Source organism: Apus apus, chromosome 8, assembly GCF_020740795.1.
Source record: "Apus apus isolate bApuApu2 chromosome 8, bApuApu2.pri.cur, whole genome shotgun sequence".
NCBI lineage: Eukaryota > Metazoa > Chordata > Aves > Apodiformes > Apodidae > Apus > Apus apus.
In genome coordinates this window covers 12,830,505-12,852,956 of record NC_067289.1, presented here as the reverse complement: position 1 = coordinate 12,852,956, position 22,452 = coordinate 12,830,505, and the positions used below count along the sequence as shown (strand labels likewise).

The 22,452-nt window shown below is 38.2% G+C and overlaps 1 long non-coding RNA gene across 1 annotated transcript in view; it reads right to left on the bottom strand.

Moving 5' to 3' along the window:
• LOC127387942 (uncharacterized) overlaps positions 1-22,452 on the bottom strand; it is a 50,229-nt gene that overhangs the window by 2,540 nt on the left and 25,237 nt on the right. Inside the window, exon 2 of the long non-coding RNA XR_007890239.1 lies at positions 706-779. This is a non-coding gene — a long non-coding RNA (uncharacterized LOC127387942). The remainder of the gene's footprint in view (positions 1-705; positions 780-22,452) is intronic.

Below are 22,452 nucleotides of genomic sequence, written 5' to 3'. Positions count from 1 at the left end.
CAGGTTTTCCTGCTCAAAGAAAAGTCCAGTTGTCCTGCAGTCTGTTACATTAATAGCATAAACAAATGTCTACAATGGTCCTTTCTGTCCTGCATCAAAAGAAATAAGGCAAGAGCTTTACGAAGCTTCTAGGGAGAGAGACAAGGAGGGCACAGCAGCTTCCCTCTTGCTCATCTGACTGATGTCACCATTCCTGTGGCCAAAACATGTTTGTTGCTAAGCAACTATGTATATATTACACTCTTCTGCTTCCATTTGGGATTTAACATATGCATTTTCACTTTCATCTCTGATGCATAGTTACATTTGTTTGCAGTGGGTGCCAGAGTGAATGGAAGCTGTCCAGTATGGGATATGCATAAGAACTGAAAGGCACACACGGTGATTTACCAATGTGCATCATTGTTTCGCAGCACAGTTCAATGGGAAACCTACTGAGTGCCATTCACCAGCAGTAGGGCCAATTTTTTCATTCAGGATTGATGCTGGTTGCTATATAGCTGCTATTGGCTCAAGAAGTGCAGCAGTTCTCAGATGTCATGAAGTAACAGTGTGTGGATAGTCTGACTGGTAATTATTGCAGATGGATTCTTTCTACGATGATAAAAGAGGCCCGTTCTTTCATCTGGAGTTTTGCGATTTATGCATAAATCCACTTTTTCCTACACCTCTCCCACTTACTTGGCAGGCAATGAAAAAAATCACCTTTTCCTTTTGAATTGCCTGCAGATGACCCAAATCAGTGGCACGCATCGCTCGCATTTCTCTGTGAATCAAATCTAAAAAGAAATGAAAAGAGGGCAAGGAGAAAAAGAAGGCAGGATGTGAGAGTTCATTTATATTATAAACACTCTGTAACAGAAGAAAAAAAAAATCAGTGATAGAAACCACATCTATTACCCTGTAATGAAATTATAAGAGAATGCTATTAGTCATGTCTGTACATTTATTCACATTGTGAGTTCAATAATTAAATTAGAAGATCTGACATGGAGTTTACTAAACAAAAATCCACACTGTAACAAAAAAGAAAATGAACAGGATATTGCTAGCTTCCTTTTGGGTTTAGTATTGTCGCTATTAATAAGCATTAAGGAATAAAACACTAGAGGAATTCTCGCAGTTGAGATTATTTGGGTTTTTGTTATGCTTTTCAGTTTAACTTAATTTCCCACTGGAAGATTCTCACTAACTGCAGGCCCAGGATTATCATCACATATGGGAAGAAAAAAAAAAAAAAAAGGAAAAAGCTTAAGCTCAGTTTGCTACTGGTTTTTCCTACTTTCTCCTCCCTGGAATCCCAGATAAGAGAGGAAGTGCAGAGAGGAGGCAAGGCAACCTTTACACCAGCCACAGTTGTTATACAACTTTGAGGGAAAACTGAAGATTTTCTTTCCCCTGAAGCTCAAGAAAAATGAACTTATAAAAAGGAATATTGTATGAAAGCAACTTGCCTATTCTCGTATGCATTGATTCAGGGCTTCTGCAGCTGAAAGAAAAACTTTGTTCTGCGTGTGCATCAGTACAATGAGTTAGGGTGTAGTAATTCTCTCCCATGGCCTCCTCTTGCACAGAAGGCACATAATGATAATTGAGTCAAAGTTATTTTATGTGCTGACCCCTTTTGCTCTATGAATTTTCTGCACCCCAGGTCCATGCGAAGCCTCCGGCTGGAGCATCAATGACAAATCCATGCCATGAGGGAATGCCTGTTACACTGCTGGAGTGGAGAAAAACCAGCTGCACTGCAAGAGGGAATCAGGCACAGCAGTTAAAAAAAAAAACCAAAATTTACTTTATAACAGATAGTTTTTAAAAAGACTATCCACCCTAAACATTTAAATGGCCCCCAGTTATGAACCAGCAGCTGTTTGAAAGCTGCCTTCACACAGGCATTTAGCACTTTCCCACTAGCCTCAGGGCCATGTATGCAGGTAACAGAATTTGTGACACACAGAGGTTCACCTTGAGCTAACGCTCATACAAGTTAAACTGTCATCAAGAGCCACAGAAACATCCATTCTTGCTGCTCTACACACACTCTCCAAAATTTGAAATTCACTGCACAGCTGAAGGACTGACAGCAGCTTCTACATTTAACTTTTGATCTCTGGATATTTTGCCATCCTTCAAAAAAGCACTGCTTTTCTAATTTTTATTCCTGTTGCATTTGAGTCTACCCAATATTAAAAGAGAAAATGGCTTAGACGATGGTTTATGATAATACTTACACCTATATTTCTGCCACAATCTCTAAGAAAGTGATCAGGATTCTATTTATTAAAATAAATGTTTGATGTCACAAAATATTTTATATTCTTGGATTTTCTTTAAAATACAATAAACAAAAAGTAGCTGCAGTCTATGTCATTTTTTAGCCAGCTGAGCAGTGTCTTAGAAAGAAAATTAAATTGGTATCCACAGTGAGATGACCAGGTCACAAGAACAACATCTTTGGTCAGCAGCTGAAGTGGCTACACTGGGGTAATTCTAGACACCCTTCCATGCTTAGTGAACACACCCCTCTCTTCTCCAAGTTAGCATGTCACCTACTAAAAAAATATAACAGTAATATTTAGAGCGCTGGTAGAAAGTACTAATTCTTCCATTTCAGAAGTTTTCCTGAAGCGTTCAGCCCAAGAGATGATTTTTCATTGTTTTCCCCCCAGAGTCTCCATTTGGAGAATATTATGAAAAGCCGAAGCTAACACAGATGCACACATTCCAGGGATTCGTGCAAAGTCCTACCACTGCAAGTCCAACTGAGGCAATGAACCTTTGTGGACCTTCCAGGAAGCTTGTGAATTTTGTTGCCAAGTTCAAACAGCTCTAAAATACACAAGGAAATGAGATCCCATGGTCTTTATACAGATTCCCATGTCAGACATAAATGACTACCTTTGTCTACTGTTCAACAAAAAACCAAACTTGTATGAATCTTTCCCAAATGTAAAGGTGGTCACACTATTACAGTGCTAAATCTGGCAAGAGGTACATGAAGTATATGTATTGAAACTGGTTTGGGGGTTTGGGGAGGGTGGAGGATTTTGCTCCTCTACTGCTTTTTTTACTCTGTTTTATCTGCTGCTACCCTCTTTTTAATATATATGTAGATATATCTCCAAGATACAGTCACATATAATCAATAATCACATACTACTCTAATACTAGTTGTAACACAGCATACAGAATAGAATGCTTTTTGTTACTTCTTGTCTTTAAAAAAATTCCACCAATTTATCCTGTCTTTAGGAAAATATTCATGAAGCAAAATCGCAATAGAAAAATAATTATTTGAAAAACATTATATGAGGTGAGTTGTTGCTTCCCTACTGGATGCCAGTTTAAATTGAGCTAATTTATTTTACCAGTAGCTTAAGAAAACCCCAGCACAGCAGCATGACAATTATATCCAGGTGCAAGGACTTAATTCAACAAATTCTAGGTGGATCCTCCCAGTCAGCTCAGTGGGCCCCATCCTCAGCTGTGGCTAAGAACAGATGCCCTTGAAAAAAAAAAAACCTCTGTAATCACAATCCATTCAATCCTTGAATAGTGAAGCTGAGACATGTCCAGAAAAAAAAATACTAACAATAATTCAAATTATGTTTCTATGTCCAGAGTATCAATTGAAGCATGATTGAGAAACAAGAACATTTGAGATAAGACATAAATCTGATTAAACACTTGGATACTTTTTTGTGCTATTGTCACATTATACATGTAAAAACAATAGCTCATCTGTAAAATATGAGTATGGTTCACCAGTTCTCTAAGATTTAGAAGTGACAACTGAAAAATCAAAATAATAAATCAAGAACTAATTTGGGGAATATTTTAATAAAAAGATCAAACTGCAAGGCTTGCTCTTTTGAATAGTCTGTCTCAAGATAATAAAAGTTTAAACATCTTCAGAGGCAAGGATTCAGGGAAGAATTCAACGTGAACAAGCACCCCCTCAGTATGGATTGTAATACAAAAAGAATAGATTTGTAGGGAGGGCTTGATCCTTTAGAACCAATATTTGCACAAGCATAGTAATTTTCCTTTTTTATAATCTGCAGTAACATGCTAACAGGCTGGTTTTGACTCAGTCAAAACTTACACTGATTTCAAACAAAGATACTCTTATGACACTTTATTTACATATAATTTATTGCAATGGGCTAAGACTAGGAAGCAATTTATATCTGAAGCTAAAACCTCACATGCTTACTTAATAATTGCTGAAATACTCCCAGATGTGTACATGTTTTACTGATTCATACACAATTATTAGATTATCAGAATCAACAATTAAAGTTCCTAAACACATTTATATCTACACACACAGTACATGCACATGCATGCCTATATGGATGAAGACTTGTTTTCATTTTTCAGGAACTTAGCCTTATTTTGTTACCATTTTGTTATTGTCATCATAACTCATGTATTCCAATTTTTGAAAAATATTGCACAAGGTATTTTCCCTCCTACAAGTTTACTGTCAGGAGTTTACTAAATACATCCCCCAAAAAAGCAGCATTTTCTGTTATTATGAATTTCAACTTTAACTAACACTAATTAGAGGTGTACCAGATGACTCTGATTAAACTAGTGGGTAGTGCTTATTCAGATTTAATGTGAGCAATCTGGACATTTTGAAAAACAGCCAAGCTGGGCTCAAATAAAAACCTGCCAAAAACCTAACCTCTGAATTCAGCCAGGCATGTAAGACTGGTTCCCATGAACATTAAAAATAAAATTAAAATCAGTTGGAAGTCTTGGTTTCCTTCAAACAAGGGAACATCCTCCCCATACCCTCAAGAAAAATTTCTGACTTATACATGCTGCCCTTTCAAAGCCATCTCTCAGCACCCAGAGCAAAACAGGGAAGATGAACCAAAGAGAGTTTATTGTTTTTGTCGAGAATATCAGCTCCGACATTGCTGGATACTGTTTTCTTGGTGAGGGTGGAGTAAAAGAGGAAGAGGGCAGCTGCCAGTTGAAACACATTTTCCAAGACTGTTATCCAGAAATCGAGAGACATGTTTTTCACTAGCTTTTAATTTAAAACACACTTTACAGAGACATATCTTATTCATCTGAACCTTTGAACATCTGATGTAAGGTGAGATTTAGGAATCAAATATAGAGGGCCGAGTTTTCTGCTGGTGTAAGATGACATAACCACTTCAGATAATGGACTTGTGGCTGCTTATACTCACATTTGGATTTTATAGATTCTCCCCCCGTCCATATTGCTCACTTGCAGTGCATGTTTTCTATTTACACTGGTGTTAATTTGGAAAGAAAAAACAGGCTCTAACCCATTGTGAGATAGTGTATCCTAACAAGAGCCAAAGTAGAGCTAAATCCATCCACTTCAGTATATTTAAGCAACGATTAAGGTCTCAGGTCAAAATGAGAGTGGTAGTTATCTCTTCTTTTACACATCTTCAAAAGCTATGGTTTCAAAGATGAGAACACTGAAGGTTTAAGGAAAGGGCTACTTTTACACTGGCTGTTGCTGTACAGTGCAAAGAAATACAGCAGAAGTACCTGGAACTCCTCCAGGTGAGCTTATTTTCAGCAGCTGTATTTTCTAACACCAAGAAATCTAGAGAGGGTTAAGGACAGTATAGATGTTAACCCAAACTAGCTTGTGTTTGCTAAAGTGAAAGTGTGCTGTGTAAGGCCTAAGGGTCAGATATTTAAGACATCTATCTCCTATTGGGGACAAACTTAATTATTTGGTTTCAACAAGACATATATTTGAAAAAAAATCATTCTCTCAATCTGTTTAGGTTTTCAAATTTTTTTTTTTAAAAACAGTCTATTTTTTAAAATAAATTACTTTCTTAAACTGTAAGGCCTGTCCTTATTAAATATTTTTTTAAAAACTTTCCACGTCCTTTCTGTGCTTAGTTTGAATGGTAAGATCGTATTAGTCTATTGGAGACTCATCACCATTAAAACTTTTGATTCTGCATGCAAATATTAATACAAAATTGTAGTGCTATAGGCAAGGTTTTTTTCATCTGCAGTATTTTGAATTACAAAGTGAAATGGCCCAAGAAGTAGTTTAGTTTTGAGATTCTCAAACACTCATGCTTACATGGTTTGAAACTTCATCTGTAAAAAAAAACATTTAACAATAAACTAATACTTCTAAAGTAGGTTTCATCAAAAATAAACTTGGCTTTTGTAGGTTAGGTTTGTTACTCATTAGTGAATCAGCTTGTTGAAGAAATGTTTTGGAAATAAAAAAGGAAAAATTTCTAAAATCAGCATATGATTATAAATTACTTCTGTTGTTTCTATACAGAAAACAGTACAGTTTCAGCATTTTATTTTAGCTTCCAGCACTATTCCTATTACGTATTTTAGTGTATATTTCACAATGGGTTATTACATCTATAATCGTTATTGGTCATTGGTCATTAATTTATTTAGAGTACATACCTCTGTGGGCAGTAATTGCTGCACAGCCTTCAAAAAGATATCATTAACAAAATGAGAAGATAGAAAGTATGTTAATTACTGCTAATGTTCTATCGGTTCCTCTCTGGAAAAAGCATGCCTGGAGATTAAGATCACATGTAATTTCTTTCCTAGAAGATGTCATGTAACATAAAAAGAGAAGAAAAATAAAGTTACAGGCCAGGAAAGGGGACTTTTTCTGCCACTTCCAAGTTCCATTTTAAAAAATTAAAATAATCTTCATGAATCAAAATGAAAAAATATACTACTTTGAGTCCAATTTCCAACACCTAAAGACAAAATCCTTTTATGTCAGATTTCCTAAATGCAACAATTTTCAAACATTTGGATGCTTGGGTTTAATTTTGTATTTGCAAATTTGAGTCTGTTCATGCCTGCTCTGCCACCATTGAATCAGTCCGTGTATAATTTTGTCTCTGAGTGATAGTGGGTTGAATGGGTAACCAATATTATGGGCCTTGGTAGCATGTTTTCTGTAGGTAAGAGGTCTTTGTATGCTCCATAAGTGGCTTTCACCAATGGAGCTCCTGTTTGCCTGAAGGCAGTAGTAACAAGTTTCCAAACGCAGTCTTCATTAAGATCCAATGCAAAACATCACTTGTACCTGCTATGTGAAGCTTTGCTGTCACTTAACTTCAGAGTTCAGAGCTGGCTGTTTTCAAAAGGTTCAAAGTAGGTTTTGCAAAAGAAATCTGGGCTCCTTACACTTCTTGACTTACTTATTCTTAAATGTAAGACTTTTTAGACAATTATTACAAAACAACAGAGACTATTTTTCTTGTTTTCCCTTAAGATACCACTATGGCTTTGTGTCAGTTTCTCCAGGAGCATTGTGTGAAATAACATGTTATGGAAACACTTTGATTTAAATCTGAATTTTGCAACATAATACACATATCCACAAGCCATAATCTAAAGAGCAACAATACCATCAATACCCTGTGCATGGTCTTAGTTCATAGCCTGGTGCACAGACTTGTATATTTATTACCTATGAGGCAAAAAAATCTTATTGGAAGTGTGTGGAGATGTGTGCTGAGAGAAAATAACATTGCCAGATACTCAGCTCAAAATGTGGTCATCATCTTGACCATAAAGCTCATCAGGCTTCCCCAGGAAGATGTGGGGTTTTTTTAACTGTCTGGGGAGGCAGGAGAGGGGATGATCTTTTACATATGTTCTGAAGCACATTGACAGAGACAAGAAGGTAGAGGGTGACTTCGTATCTACAATAACACCCAACGAAAAACTAAGAAGTCACCCTGGATTTTCACCGGACTACACAGAACCTGGATGTGTAGAAAAGAAAGCAAACAGAAAACCTCATGATTGCTGACATGGATGTGAAGGATTCATCTGAACCAACGTTTGCCAATGTGGTTTTTGAAGTATTTACCCAGCTCTGTATGAGACACCAGAAACTGAAAAAAATAGTTTCCCATACAGCAAAAGTAAACACTCCATGTCTGTCTGACTATAAAATGTACCAGGACACAGCACACAGTGCTTTATAGCCATTGTGACTCCCTTAATGCCCTTAACAAATCCATAAATTGGCAATTTAACTGTAACTGAGATAGATCAAAAATTTAATTTCATACTAAGAGTCCAACTTCCCTTCAAAACTGAGCAGATTAAGCACCATCCACTAGTGTTCTTTCTGACAGCTCCACACTTGAGTGGATCATGTTGACTAAACATCACAGGCTAAACAAATTCTTAGCTTTTGAAAACTTCAGCTCATTTTTTAAGCTCTCTGACATAGCAGTCAAAACTCTGCTAACACGATTTACTGTTAAATTAAACAAAAACATCCTCATTAAAATAACTGTGTTAAGGTTAAGACCTAATGCCATATATGCTTTCTAAAGGCAGCTAAAGATATAAACACTTTGGTCTGTGCTGCCCAGTCAGTAGAGGAACATGAGCATGTACACCGTGCTTATGCAGCATGCATGAGTTGCAGGCTTTCAATATTTTATAAAATTCCCTTTCCTCAGCTTGACTCCTTTTTTACCACATTCACAATTATTTATGCACTTTATCTGCTGATGTTTTATTTTAAATTTAAAGCTCCAGGTACTTTTTTTTGGTGCTGTTTCTAGAAGTAATATTACAAGAGAAATCAGCATAAGGTGTTCTGATTTTCAGAGTACAGCATAGCTAATAGAATTAATCTATTTAGTGAGAGTACTAACAATATTGAAAAAAAAAAGCTTTTATACTTTTCAAAAAAAAAAAAGCCTTCCCAAACATTTCTTCCTCCAAAATTTTATCAAAATGTGAATGGAGGACATTAAATTCATCTATATTTGCTCCTCAACCACCCAGCATATGATTACAGTACCCAGTAGTATAAAATCTGATAATTCAGATACAGTTTTAGTAGTTTGAAACCCTTTAAAAATACTTAGCTGGCCTTATAGATACTTCAATCTCCTTGCAGGGAGAAAAATCCTCAAAGAACAAGAGTGTTGAATACACATTTATAGTCCCAAATTCTCTATTCACTTCTATCTCAACAATACCTTGGCTTATATCTGATGCATCTGGTGAAAATATGTTTTTTCTCCAGTTATGCTTTGTCAAAAGGTCCAGTTCTTTGTATATCATTAAGGAGGAACGACCAGACTTCGAAATAAATTGCTTCCTCTTTCTTTATACCTCAAATCCCTGCCCCTTTTCAATACGTGAAGCGGAACATCCTGGAATGCTCATGGATATCATCAACTGGAAAAATATGTCATAATAATAAAATAGTGACTTTCATGGATTTTTCATCAAAGCATTTTTCAGGTAGTGTCATCATTCCCACTTCCTCTAATAGAAGCGCCAGGATGTGGATATGATAAAATGACATGCTTACAGGTCTACATCAACATAGGCTAACTGATAATTTCAGATACCCTTTAACTTTTCTAACTAAAAGCATAAATTGAAATCATCAAATGAAAATGAATGCTAAGACAAGCTCCACATACACAAGATTTGAGCCAAGTATCACAAAGGAAATTTGCGAAGTCAGGAAACTCTCTCCTGAAGAAAGCAAAGACAGGAAGAGAGAGCATTTTCTATAGGGCTCTTACTGAGTGATGAGGATAAGGACCAGTTCTAGTCTACTCTCAGGATAAAGATGGATGACAACTTGCTGTAGCTCCCTCAATAACAGTAAGATGTTTTCTGCCTTCTCCAGTAGTGTCCAGCTCAGTGGACAGACTTTCTAAAAATCTGTCTTTTAGAGACGATGATATTTTGCAGGTCTTCTCAGATTTCTACAGCTGATCCTGAGTGTCAAACATTTCAGCATTAATATCATTACAAAATTGTTTGAGGACCCCACACACTGAGGCTCTACTTCAGCATGCTGCATTTTTATACTCTTGTCTGTGCTTTGGAAGACTTGGAAAATACCTGCAAAATTATCCTGAATCTCTCCCTTCCTGATCAAACCAAGAGGTATTACATCATCTTTCCCCACTTCTTAGCACACAAATTCCCCTTCAAGTTCCTTCAATGGCTTCCCCTTCACCTTTTGTATCACAGTCTAGTATTTCATCTTTGCTTCAAGGCACTGCACTCTACCAGTCCTTCCTGTGTCAGCCCCCCTTTCCTCATAGTAAACCTCCTGCTGGCTGTGCTCTTCTCACATTGCTCTTCCTAACACTTCTTCATAAACTTCTCTACCATAATTTTTCATAACTGCTGCCACTTTTACATGGAATATCTGTTCCAGCTCTTAAACATCAACTACTCTTTTCCACTGAATTATTTCTATTTTAAAAATTTTCTTCAAAGTTTAGGGAAAAAAGATTAAATGGACACTGCATAAAGATAGTTTGCGGAGTTTTTTCTGTTCATGGAACTGGGGTTGATATAGAGTTTGAAACAATTATGGAACTATTGAACTTGTAAAATACGCTGAAAATGAAAGGCAAATAATGAACATCAAGATAATATTTCCAGAAAAAGTAACCAATAATTGGGAGTACTGTATTACTAATATATAGATTAAAGCAAAGTAATGCAGTTTAAGATAAAATCATTGTGTTGAAAAAAAAAATGTACATGTACAAATATCAGGCTCTGAACTAGTCATTATCACTGAGAGAGTTTGTCTTGGGGTTATGATAATGCCATGAAAATATCAGGTAAGTGCTTTGTAACAGTTAAAAAGATCATTCAAATGTTGGAAATAATTAAGAATGGAAGACAAAAAAAATAAAATACATCTATTTTTCACTGTGTAAACTCATGCTTCTCCTAACAGTATTTACTTATAAACCCTCCACCTGGAAAAATGCCTTAGAACAGGAAAATATTCAGAGGAGGGCAATGAAGAGAAATGGTTTCCATACAAAGAATGACTCAGACTTTTCATCCTGAAAAAGACAGATTAGGGGGAAAATGGTAGAGGTCCACAACACCATAAGGGACCAAAAGATGCAGAGATGGATTGCTCATTGCCTCTTTCAATACAGGAAATAGGAGCCACCAAAGGAAGCTAGTTGATCCAAGTTCAAAACAAACAAGCAGTTCTTCATTCATATGCAGCAGAATTACCTAAAGCCTTGCCAAGAGATGTGGCAGAAACAAAACTTCACTGCGTTTAAGGACAGGCTTAATAAGTACTTGGAAAAGAGATCTGGAGAGTGTTAGTAAACAGACAAGCCATAGTGGTCTTAAAGACCCTGGGCCAGAATAGTTAAAAGCCAGGAGATTACTCAGTGGATAGATTTTAAACATTTGTGCATACTGTCTAATCTTTCCTTGACATCCAATTTTGGCCACTGTTGGAAAAGGAATAATGCTAGACAAGGCTTCCAACTGAACTACTGCTGTTGCTCTTATGAAACTATATCTGAATTTTATAACAAAATACTCAGGACACACTTCACATTTCAGAGCAACATCATCTCTTGAAAAAGCATAACCACAAGAGGAAAGAGGGTGATGTTTTATTGGGCTGTGCTATGATCCAAGGGTGACTTAGATTTTAATAGCAAGAGGCAAATTCAGAATATAAATTCGTTTAGAGATAATCTCATATGTACAAAACTGCTTATATGAACCATTCCTGTATGTTAGATCCAATTTTGGTTTTACACAGTTTAAAGCTGACTGGTGCTCTCAGTTTTATAATGGATTATGCCTGGGATCATTCAGAAACAGACTGGATCTGGGGGAACAATCCCTTGACTCTGAGGGGAAGGGCTGTGAGGGAGTCCGAGTCTTTGCTTACTCGGTATCCTCAAACATCCCCCAGGAGACTGAAGTGTGAGAAGGTGCTGCCAGTGATCCTTCTTAAAATATTGGCCAATAAATAAACGTAAGTTGCTATCAACAACTTTGTCACTTCTCAATGTTCTGTTCACCACTTAAGTGAGCAAGTACCATCTCCTTTCTTGTCACATACATCAGCAGGGCACCCTGTCAGGGATTAATAAAGAATAATCCAGCAATAAATTATAGCCAGAGAATCTGGAACAGATTTCATGGGATGATGAGACTTTGGCTAGCATACAGCACTCACAACACTTGGAACATCTCTTGTGTCAATGATTAACACTTCACTGAGCATTCTGAATACATAGGGTATTTCATAGGCAATAGCTGACCTTAATGAGGGCAAAAGATAAGCGAGTTTTTCAAATCTTAGGGGGAAAATGAACTGAGAAGCTTTCAACCATGAAAATATCCTGAGTCAACACATCACTGCAGAAGCAGAGCTTCCTACAAAAATCCTTTGTTAAAGGTTTCAAAACACCAGTAATTTTATACATATATATATACACATACACAGCTTTTATATTTCTTCTCAACAAACAACCAATATTTAGAAAACTCCTGGAGTGTGCATGGTGCTGTGAGAAGTTGAACATATCCAGGCTCTCAGTCCAGGAAGTTTGGGGAGCACAACTGTAGTGCTAAAGGAGGTGCTAACTGTAAACTGTTCAAATATGACACATTGCAGAAACCTCAAAATGTCTTGCAGAACACACAGGTGAAGGTTATGTCTCTTTCCTAGATTTGTGCAAAGCATCCTGGAAACCCTTATTACTTATATGAGGAGTCTATAACTGCTACAATGAGGTGCTAGACAAGAATAGCATTGTTTTAACTATGAGCAATCCTTCCTCAGACAACATGCTATTTAGATGGACACTGCTGAATGAAGCCTGTGATAGCCTCTCTCTGGAGCACATTCAAGAGTCGATTCACATTTCAACTACAGCAGGGTTACTGCCAGAGGAGACACAAGTGGATGTAAAGAATGGCTGAAATATGCAGACCATTTCTAAAGCACAGTAGAAACAGAATAAGTAACAGCTTATTGTGATATTCAAAACAAGGTGCTGCTTGGTGTTAGTACCTTACATTTGTGTAGAACTTCTTACCCTGGCCAAATCTTGTTTCAGTCTTGTTCCTCAGGTAAATTATCGTACTTAAGACTGGGAAATCTTGAAGCAGATGTAAAAAAACCACCAAAGGTTAGGGAGAAAAAAACATGTTGATGCTCAAATCAATGCAGTCAAAGCTAATTCTAAAAGAAGGTATTACAAGACCATTGCTGTCCCTGTAGAACAAGTTGTAGATTTCTGACAATACTCTGATTCAGAGACAGAGAAGGAAAACCCATGCTGAAGGTAAGCCAGGCACTGATAAACCCTGTTGTTGAGAGCATTCAAGTGTCCAGGGAAAAAAACCCAATTGTTCTATTGCATTCAACTGAAAAGCAAACTAAAAGGAGGCACACTGTAGATCTGAAAGCCAAGACTCCTTAAGATTGTAAACTCACCCTCCTGTATATATATAGGCCAAGGAAAACTCCTTGGCATCTTACACAATGCCTTATTCCCCACTCCTGCCCACACCCATCCACTCATCTTCCTATGCTGCACTTGACTGATGCACATTTCCATTCACTGATCTCCCTTCAATCCAGGCTTTCTTGCTGTCCTAGCGTGAGATTCAGGCAAGAGTATCATAAGGCTCCATTAAAAGTTAATAAAATAAAGGATAAAAAAACCAGAAAGAGCACCCATTTTCCTCAAATAAATATTAAAAAAAAAACCCTTCCTTTCCTCACTTGACATTCAGAAGAAAACAAGAACATTAAGTGTTTACTCAACTATTCATTCCCACTTAGGTCTTCTCATGGCTACCATACCCACCCCAAATTACCTCCTCCTCCTTCCCGAACCACAGCAGGATTTAGAGTTACCCTGCAGTAGCCCCCTTTATAGACTGGCTGTGAATCAATTAAATCCCCACAGCTGGCTACCCTGAAAATCCCTGCACTCAGTTCAGACAGCTGTGGCCCTTTCTCTAGCAAAAGGGAGATGATTAACTCCTTCCCAACCATCTCCTGGACATTGCTTTTATAATCCATTTCATACACTGTAATTACCAGTCAAGCACTCAAAGCCTTTGAAGCTTGAATAAAATAAAAGCTGAAAAAATTCCCAAACAGCTATGTTACATCTGATTTTTTTTTTTTTTTTACTGCAGAGACCTAGTCTATTAATTTCCATTAAGAAACTAAATTTGATAAATAGATAACATTATAAAAAGAAAATGTAATTAGCGTGTAGCCTTGGTAGATGTAAACTTACTGGTACCCAGGAGTAATAGCAGTTCATGTGAAAAGTAGAATGTTACCATAATTATGAAAATGAATGTGTAATTTATGCACAGAAGCTGGAAAATATGCAAGGTGTGTAAAGGATGATTATATTGCTTTTTCCTGTTTCTATTGTTAGATGATAAATCTTTAGAATATGTTGAAGCCATGCATTAGTCTGTATGATTTTTGGATGGCCATGACTTCTGATAAAGTTTTTTTTCTTTTGTTTTTAATTAAACTCCATTTTACAACAGCAGCCCTTCCCCAGGCTTATTATGCCAAAGAAGCATATGGAAATATAAACTCTGAGATGTTACTGATTTATTTTGATGTTGGAGCATTTTGCTCTTGTGTAAACATTTCTTGTGACATGAATATGGATAGTTTCAAATCTTAGAAGAGTTCATTACTAAAGGTAGCATATGTTTTTGACTCCTGAACCATGAGGGAAATGAGAACACCCAGCTTGCCAAACAGTAAATTGTAAACAGTTGGTACCCCCCTAAGCAAAAGACTGAAATAATTACTGTATCTGTGTTTTAGAGTAGCCAGCTCATTTTTATGTCTCTTTTTTGTTTGGGTTTTTTTTTTCATTTTGCTGATTTAATGTTTTTCTGCGAGGTTTGTAGATGCAGTCTAAATATATACTTTGGGCCTGCAGCATCAAGATTCTAACTGTGCAGATGTCAGTGTGGATTCATGGATTCCCAGACACCCTACGACCATAAAAGGCTGTGTTGAAAGAGGCAGTCAGCTGTTTCACTTCCAGACCTACTCGTAAAATACATTCCTTTTTTTTAACCTGGACTCCATCTTGCAAGGTACCAGGCTTCTCCCGCCCATCAAGCAGGTTCTGAATACTTTCACCTCTTTGAATATCATGAGAAACTGAGGCCAGTAACTCGTCTGGCATACTTACACAGAACACAGCCAGAGCTGAATGATATGAACAGTTATTTCGTGCCTCATCTGTAAATTCTTACAGTGAAAGGGCCCTGGTATCCCCTGCCTCTCATGGAGCTTCCCATCCAAATGGTTCAGCTCATGCTAGAAGTGTTCCCTGCTGTTGTAGCAGCAAGGACCAAGGCTGTGCTGTGTCGTGTCAGGGGACACCTCCATACACACAGATATTGTGGTGGAGAGTGTCCCCTTCCTTTATAAGACAGCAAAAGGCTGGGAGCTAGAAGGACACACAGGTATATCTTCAGAGACACAGAAGACATTACAGCATTTAACTGTGTGCTGCCTTTCTCCTCTTGACTGGCAGTTTTTATTGCTCCTGCTGAAAATCAGGTGCCCAGCCTTGTCCATCAGGGCAGGGGAGATTGAAGAAGGAGCTAGGTGGGAGTTGCACACAACCAGTTTGGAGTGCAGAGGCTAACGGATGGGGTTTGGGCATATTCGCCATGTCCTGGTGCCTCCTTGGACTCTCAGCCATGAATGCCTGTCTGTGGCTAGGTTACCATGCTTGATTTTCCTTCTCTCCTGCAATTCCCCGAAGAAGAGAAAGGCATTTCACAGAGTATTTGATAGTTTACTGATTTGGACACTGAATTTGTGGCTGAATCATTCCTAGCGTATCTGACTTGGATCAGGAACTCGAGCCTGCATTTTTACCATGCCAGGCAGATTCCCTAACCAGCAAATGCCCCAGATAACCCCCACTTCTCTGCCTCCACCTTCCCTAACTCTCTGTCTTACATGTACTCTGAATCCAGCCATACCCTTGGACCCCAGGATCTCATGGCAGTGGGGCACCTAATTTAAAACTCCCACTTCAGGTCTTCCAGGCCACCAACCATAGATCCATTTTTCTATGTTCTCCCATGTTTTAACACATGCACAGCAGAAATGTTGCTGCCTTTTTCAACAAGCACTGTCTAGGGTTGGAGCTGAAATGGTGGACATAGATGAATCATAGATACAGCTTTAAAAGTAGGAGAGAAAGCTACATAGTCACCAGCTGCACACTCCTCAAAGGATTGCCTATGAGTTGCATCTAGTGCTCCAGATAAATCTGTCCTAGACGTCAGTATTTAAAGAAGATCTGAGGTGCTTATCTATCTTTGGGAATCTGGGTCAAGTGATTTGCCTGGGTCCATGCAGCAGGTTGGCAGCATAGCCAGGATTAGGAATCCTAGGTCCTGAGTCATAGGTTATTGCTCTCTCCAGTGCAATAACTCTCTCCAGTGCAACATTACCACCTCAGCACACAGACCAAACATACCACATTCACAGCACATGCTGGCTACAGACAGGAGTTGAATTTAGGGAGCCACTACACTGTACATGATATACTAAGCACATATGGGTGCAGGAGTTAAGAAGAACTAAAACTCATCCAAAAGCAAGACATTTCGTTATACATGCCCCTGTCCTGGGGAAGAGGAGGGAAGGAACAACATGCTATAGATGTGGTTTGACATAGTTTAACACATTCATAGCTGTCTTGTCAGACACTACGGTACAGAGTATAGTATCAGAACAGGGACAGAGGCCACACAGACTTGCGTGGCCTCCATCTCCCCATCAGGAAATCCACTTCACTCAGCCCTCAAGAACCTGTAGGGTCAGACAGCTTCATGTCACAGGCACCCACTGAGCACTCGGGATGCAGCTGGGTGGATTTACCCAACTTTGTGTTGTGCTGCAAACTTTGAGGGAAGCACTTCCCAGGAGCAAGCAAAGCTTTATACATCCTGAGCACAGGCATAATCAAATCACTTTTTCTTAAAATTAGACTTGATGGTTCAACACCTGGGCCTGGTTTCACATTAAATACTTTTTGAAGAAAGTCAAATGGGCTCTAACATTCAGATTTATGGCAATATGCTAAATCAGGCAAGTGTCATAAACCTTTCACACAGATCTAGAAATAATTCCTTTTGTGCCTACAAGAGTTATGTATTTGGCAAATTAATCTCTTGTGTAACGTTATTGTCTTCCAGTATAGTTACATGAAGGATGCATTAATTCTGTTACCAAATGATTTTTACAAACAAATAATTGAGGCTCACTGAATGAGAAATAAATAGACTATTTAAAATCCAAAGAGAGACAAAAACAGCTTCCCATATTAACTCCTTTAAATCTCTGAGAAAAAAAATAAATGTGTCAAAGGTCAGGAAATATAACACAAGCCTGAACTGCAACGTTGCATGCTCTTTCAGTAAAAGGAGGAACTCAAGTACTAGTGAAGGACAAGGAATTGATCAAGCAGCAACAAGTTCATTCTTCCAACATATAAAGAGTAGAACATAGCTCCTTTGTTCCACATTTGTTCCATGCAGCTATCAACCAGAATTTACTTAGGCTTTCATTCAAGTGTCATTGTGTAGACTTATTCAGAGTATGGACGGCGTGGTAGAACAGAGATAACGGCCCCATTTGCCTCTCTCTCATCCTCCCATTTAATGGACTCCATTAAATGTGATTGTCCTTGAGCTTTTAGGTAAAATGAAATGGAAAATAGAAGAGATGAGGACAGAAACATTTCAAGAGAAATAAAATGGGTGTAAAATGTCACAAAATGTAGAGCAGTAAGTTTGGGAAGTCCTCAGGAGAGATCCAACATGCTTGTGAGTTATGTCATCTGAGTTTATGGTAATCGGTAGCATTTGGGTGACAGGCTAAAATCCATTCTGGATGAGTACTGCACAAGTATAGTTTAAGGTGCGATCTCAAGAGAGATCACTGCTCCCTGAATGCTTGGTGATGTTTATTTCTTCAGTCATACAGCCTTCACCCTGCTTTAGCTGTTCTGCTTGAGCTGCTCTTCTTGAAAGTTTCAGCATCACCTCAGTACATTCTAAGATCTTGTAGCAGAAAGCCATTGCATTTGGTTGATCTCACTTGCCAAATATATGGTACAGGTTGCACCACTATTCATTGCTCCCAACAGGAGGAACAAAACTTCTGCCTGTGGCAGGTACACCACTCCTCAGCTTCACCCTTCTGGGTTCAGCCAACACTGACCAACCTGTGGAGCCTCTCCCTCACAAAGTTTCTCTATGGGAAGATTTTCTTTCTCTTTGAAATACGCATAGTGAAAAAAGATGGTAAAAGCTGGCTACACAAGGCTACATTTGACTCAGTGCTCTGGTTTACTTTTCCTCCAGTTACAACAAAAGTTATCTATCCAGCTTCCTTGTTTCTGTCTTGAAGGAAGTTTTTGTCTTCGTTAAAATTCATTGCTCCCTGTTCTCCCTCCAGGCCTTCTTATTATTAATTGTATCTTTTCTGTCACTATATCTACCTTACATATACCCCAGTTCTGCTTGTCCTCCCTTCTGTCCTCCTTTGGCTTGGTCACAGCCACTTCCTACTACTTGTGCTTTGCGATGAAATAATTTACTCATCAACTTTAAAGAACACTTGAGCATTTGCATCTCACCAAGGAAGATCAACAGGTCTGTGGCCATATCCTACTTTTCTTAACCTCTATTCAGCTGTTTCACAGTCCCTTCAATAATTTTCTCTCAGAATTCTCTTGCATCCAGACCCTCATGTTTCATCACCTAACCCTCTGTTTTCCATTTTACAGGAAAGTCCAGAGAGAAGAAAAGCACCCAGACAGCTGTACCCACGTTTTCCAAAGCCTTGTTTGATTTACTATAAATTAAACCACTCTACTTTCCTTTGTGATTTCCTACACAGTATGGATGTTCTTCCCTTTTTTTGCACTGCTGCCTTATCTCCTTCTCCCGGAAACATTTTTGTTCTTAAATCTCATCTGAAAACTTTCCAATTCCCTTTCGTTTTTTTTTGTTGTCACACAACTCATTTCCTTACCATTCTTTTCCCTTCTTTTTTCCCTTTTTCTCCAGCCCTTAAACTCGACCTAGGTTTCAAGAATAATTCTGCTGTTATTTCTTCTTTATTCCTGATTTTCTTGTGTTCATGGTATTCTATCCTCAGAGATTGTTTTTCTTTTTTGTCTCCTCAAGAGTTACTGTGGCAATCTGCGTAAAACATTCCTTCTTTTCTTTATCTCTCTTTGCAAAGCATTTTGCACTACTTTTATGGAGGATGCTTTTATATAAATAAATTAGATTCTGATTGTATGGGAAATGAAAAGGCTACAGTGAGCAAACTCTGAGGACACTGGAAGCATTATAAATAACAATATTTATTCTTTTGCCATCCTTATTAAAAAAAAAATAAAAATAAAAACCCAAGCACAGAGACAACACACACAACATTTTTGGTACACAAAATATAATTTGTGTGTCCTCATAATAGTGTAAATTCAATTTTGTATGAGGTAACCCATTTTGGGAAGTGCTAAAAATGAGTCCTTAGATAAAGAAAGTCCCAGAGAAAGAGAGAGAGAGAGAGACTTATCTGTAGTTAAGATCCATGTCTGCACTTTAAGAAAATCCATTGGTTTTCTCATCCTCATTTTAACTTCTGTGTCATGCCTCATTATATCCTGCCTTTAATATATAACCTTTCAGGTATAGGTACTCTTTTTGCTTCAACATCACCAAAAGGAAAAGAAAATAGTACTTAAATCTATAACAGCTGCATATGCTTTCCCCTAAACCAAATGCACTCTAGATGTGTGAGCCTTCACTATTAAATATTTTCAGCTGCTTATGTGATGTACACATGTGGCAAGTTAGCAAAGTGTTAGCTTGCAATGCTTCCAGCCAGTCATATATCTTTTTTCTCCATGTGTTCTTGTCTTCTATCTAATGCACATCAATATAATCTTTACTACCTATGTCTACTTTTTATAATGCATCCAATATAAATCTACCTGAATATTTGCATAATAGGCAAAAAGATGTGTCATAATGTGGAGAGTTAGGCAATTAGATGGAGAAATCCATTTTATGAAATTGCATCAGTCTCCAATATAAAAGGGTATATATGCCCTCTGTTTTGGAAGAAATGCAGGATTTTACTTTCTTATCATGAATTCAGAAATTAAATAGGCCTGTCAGCTCTCACACAAAAAAAATACATTATTGTCCTCTGGACCCTAAAGATACTCACCCTGGCTGCAACACCTCTGAGGTGATGGGCTGCTGGGGTGACAGGGCTTCTCCACCCTTTGGACAAACCTTGCCTCCTCTCCGCGGCACACAGGTCAGGTCTGCTACTGAGCAGCATCACTTGGAGCCACCATCATGCCTACTTTGCACCCTCCATTGTGCCTGTTTTGCACCCTTTCAAATCACTGTGAACCCATGTAAACCTCAGAGAAAAAAGAGACTGGTAGTCTTGACTCCAGAAACACAAATGACCACAGAAACCATTTGTGTCTCTGTCTTCTCCACCCACCCAGCAGCGACCCACCCTTTCTGCTCTACAATGGCTACAGCAACACTGAGGGCTCACATGATGGCTAAAGGGTACGAGAAGGGAAGAACAAGGACATAAATTCTCTTTTCATTAATCCAACACAGCAATTGATCAAGACAGACTGGCCACTGGCACACAAGACTTCAATAGTTCCTACTGAGGAACTGAAACCCCCATGTTTTCCCTGATACTCTCTTTCAATCTAATAAAGCAACAAGACTCCTTTCTGCAAACCTGGTCTCAATAATTTATGGCAGTTTAACATAGAAAAAGCTCAATTTGGCAGCATCCCCCAGATGCAAAGATCCTTCAGCAGTGATCCTGGTGGTTTGGTGGCTGTGCAGGCAGTGAGTGACTGGGGATTTTCACTCAGGGCCAGTCTGCTCACACAGAGCTGATGACACAGATGCATTGGCCTGCCCTATTGCTTCATGCCTATTAGCACTCACAGGACTGATCGTGTTTCCTGTCACAGCTCAGCTATTATCAAGTTCTGCTCTTCATATGTGGACCACAGTGAACTTGAACCAACTCCAGCAAAACATAAAAAGAGATACTTTGGCTTTCCATATGTGACGGGATACGATTTGACCTGTGTGGCCCACAGCTCCTGTGCCTTAATCATGGAAATCCCTTGCAAAGTCATTCTGTAAAGCTCTATGTAGGCTCGTTAAGATTTTGCCCCTGTTATTATACCACTAGGCAAATCAGACACTATCTTCAACTAATTGAGGTACAGAGTGTCCTATAAATAGTATTTAATATGTGAGTATGGCCAGAAAAAAATACAGCTCTCTGTGAGAAGACCCCAGGTTGGCCAGAATTTTGAGGCCACCTTTTCTAAATCTATTACTTAAGCGGAGCTCTCCAGATAAGACAAGTTTTTAAATGCTAAATCCAGATTTTATTACACTATAAATTAGAACACTTAACTTTTCAAGCAGAGAAACATGCAAATAAAACGAACACTATCATAGATGCCTACGACATTAAGACTATTACATCCAAATTTAGGCTTCTAAATAAAATTGCTTGATTATTCACAGACAGCGCCCAACTGGAAGCTCTGACTTCAGCAGAGAATTATGAGTACTGGCTACATAGCCATGCATAATTGGGAAACTTAATACCAGTTTAGGACTAAATGTTAACCCTGGACATTTAAAAATTTTAGTCAATCTCTGTGAATGTACTGTCTGTGCAAGGTTTTGCTCTAGTGTGTCCAGATACACAACTTCAACAATTCTGCAAAAATGTAAATTCAGCCAGGTCTCCCCAGTGGCTTACCATGTTTCTCTTGTTAATAACTAACAGTTTTAAGAGTTACCCATATGTTTTTTGTCAGTCTTTGGCTTTCTAGGATTACCTGTGTACCACATCTTGAATGACAGAAATAGCATGATCTCATAATTTATACATTGCTGAGACACTATATATTGTGCCCATGTGAAGCACCTTAAAAACTGATATTTATGCATTAAATCAAAGCAGATCTATCTTATGCCTTTCTCCAGATGTAGAGATCTGAAGGGAGATGGCAGTATTAGTACAGCTGTCTGGCAAAACTGCAAGGCTGCCGGGTAGAGAAAGTTACAATTGAACCTCTTAGGCACAGTAACTGCCAGGTTACTCTGCTTGTGTCCAAGCATATCAGTGCTGTAACCATTCAGAATGGACTTTCCACAGCCTTTTTCTTAGGTATTGCTAGTTCTTATAACAGCACTTAAATTTATAGATTAAATAAAACCATTAAAGCAGTGCAGATAGTGCTGAGATGACACTTACCTGTTAGACAGTTAATTCAGTCAACATCTTCTTGTTCACTTCAAAGTGAAAAAGATGTAGTTATAAATGTGAAATTAATATGCATTTCAGGACTTGTGTAGGCACACTGCTCCATGTTTAAGTCACAAGGTTGCTCCCTCTTTTATGTCTGATGGCACTGAAGTATCTCCACTGGTTTCCAAAAGGACCTTAGTTCTGTGGCATACACTGGTAGATAATGTTCTATGTCAAAGAACAATGTCATTGTC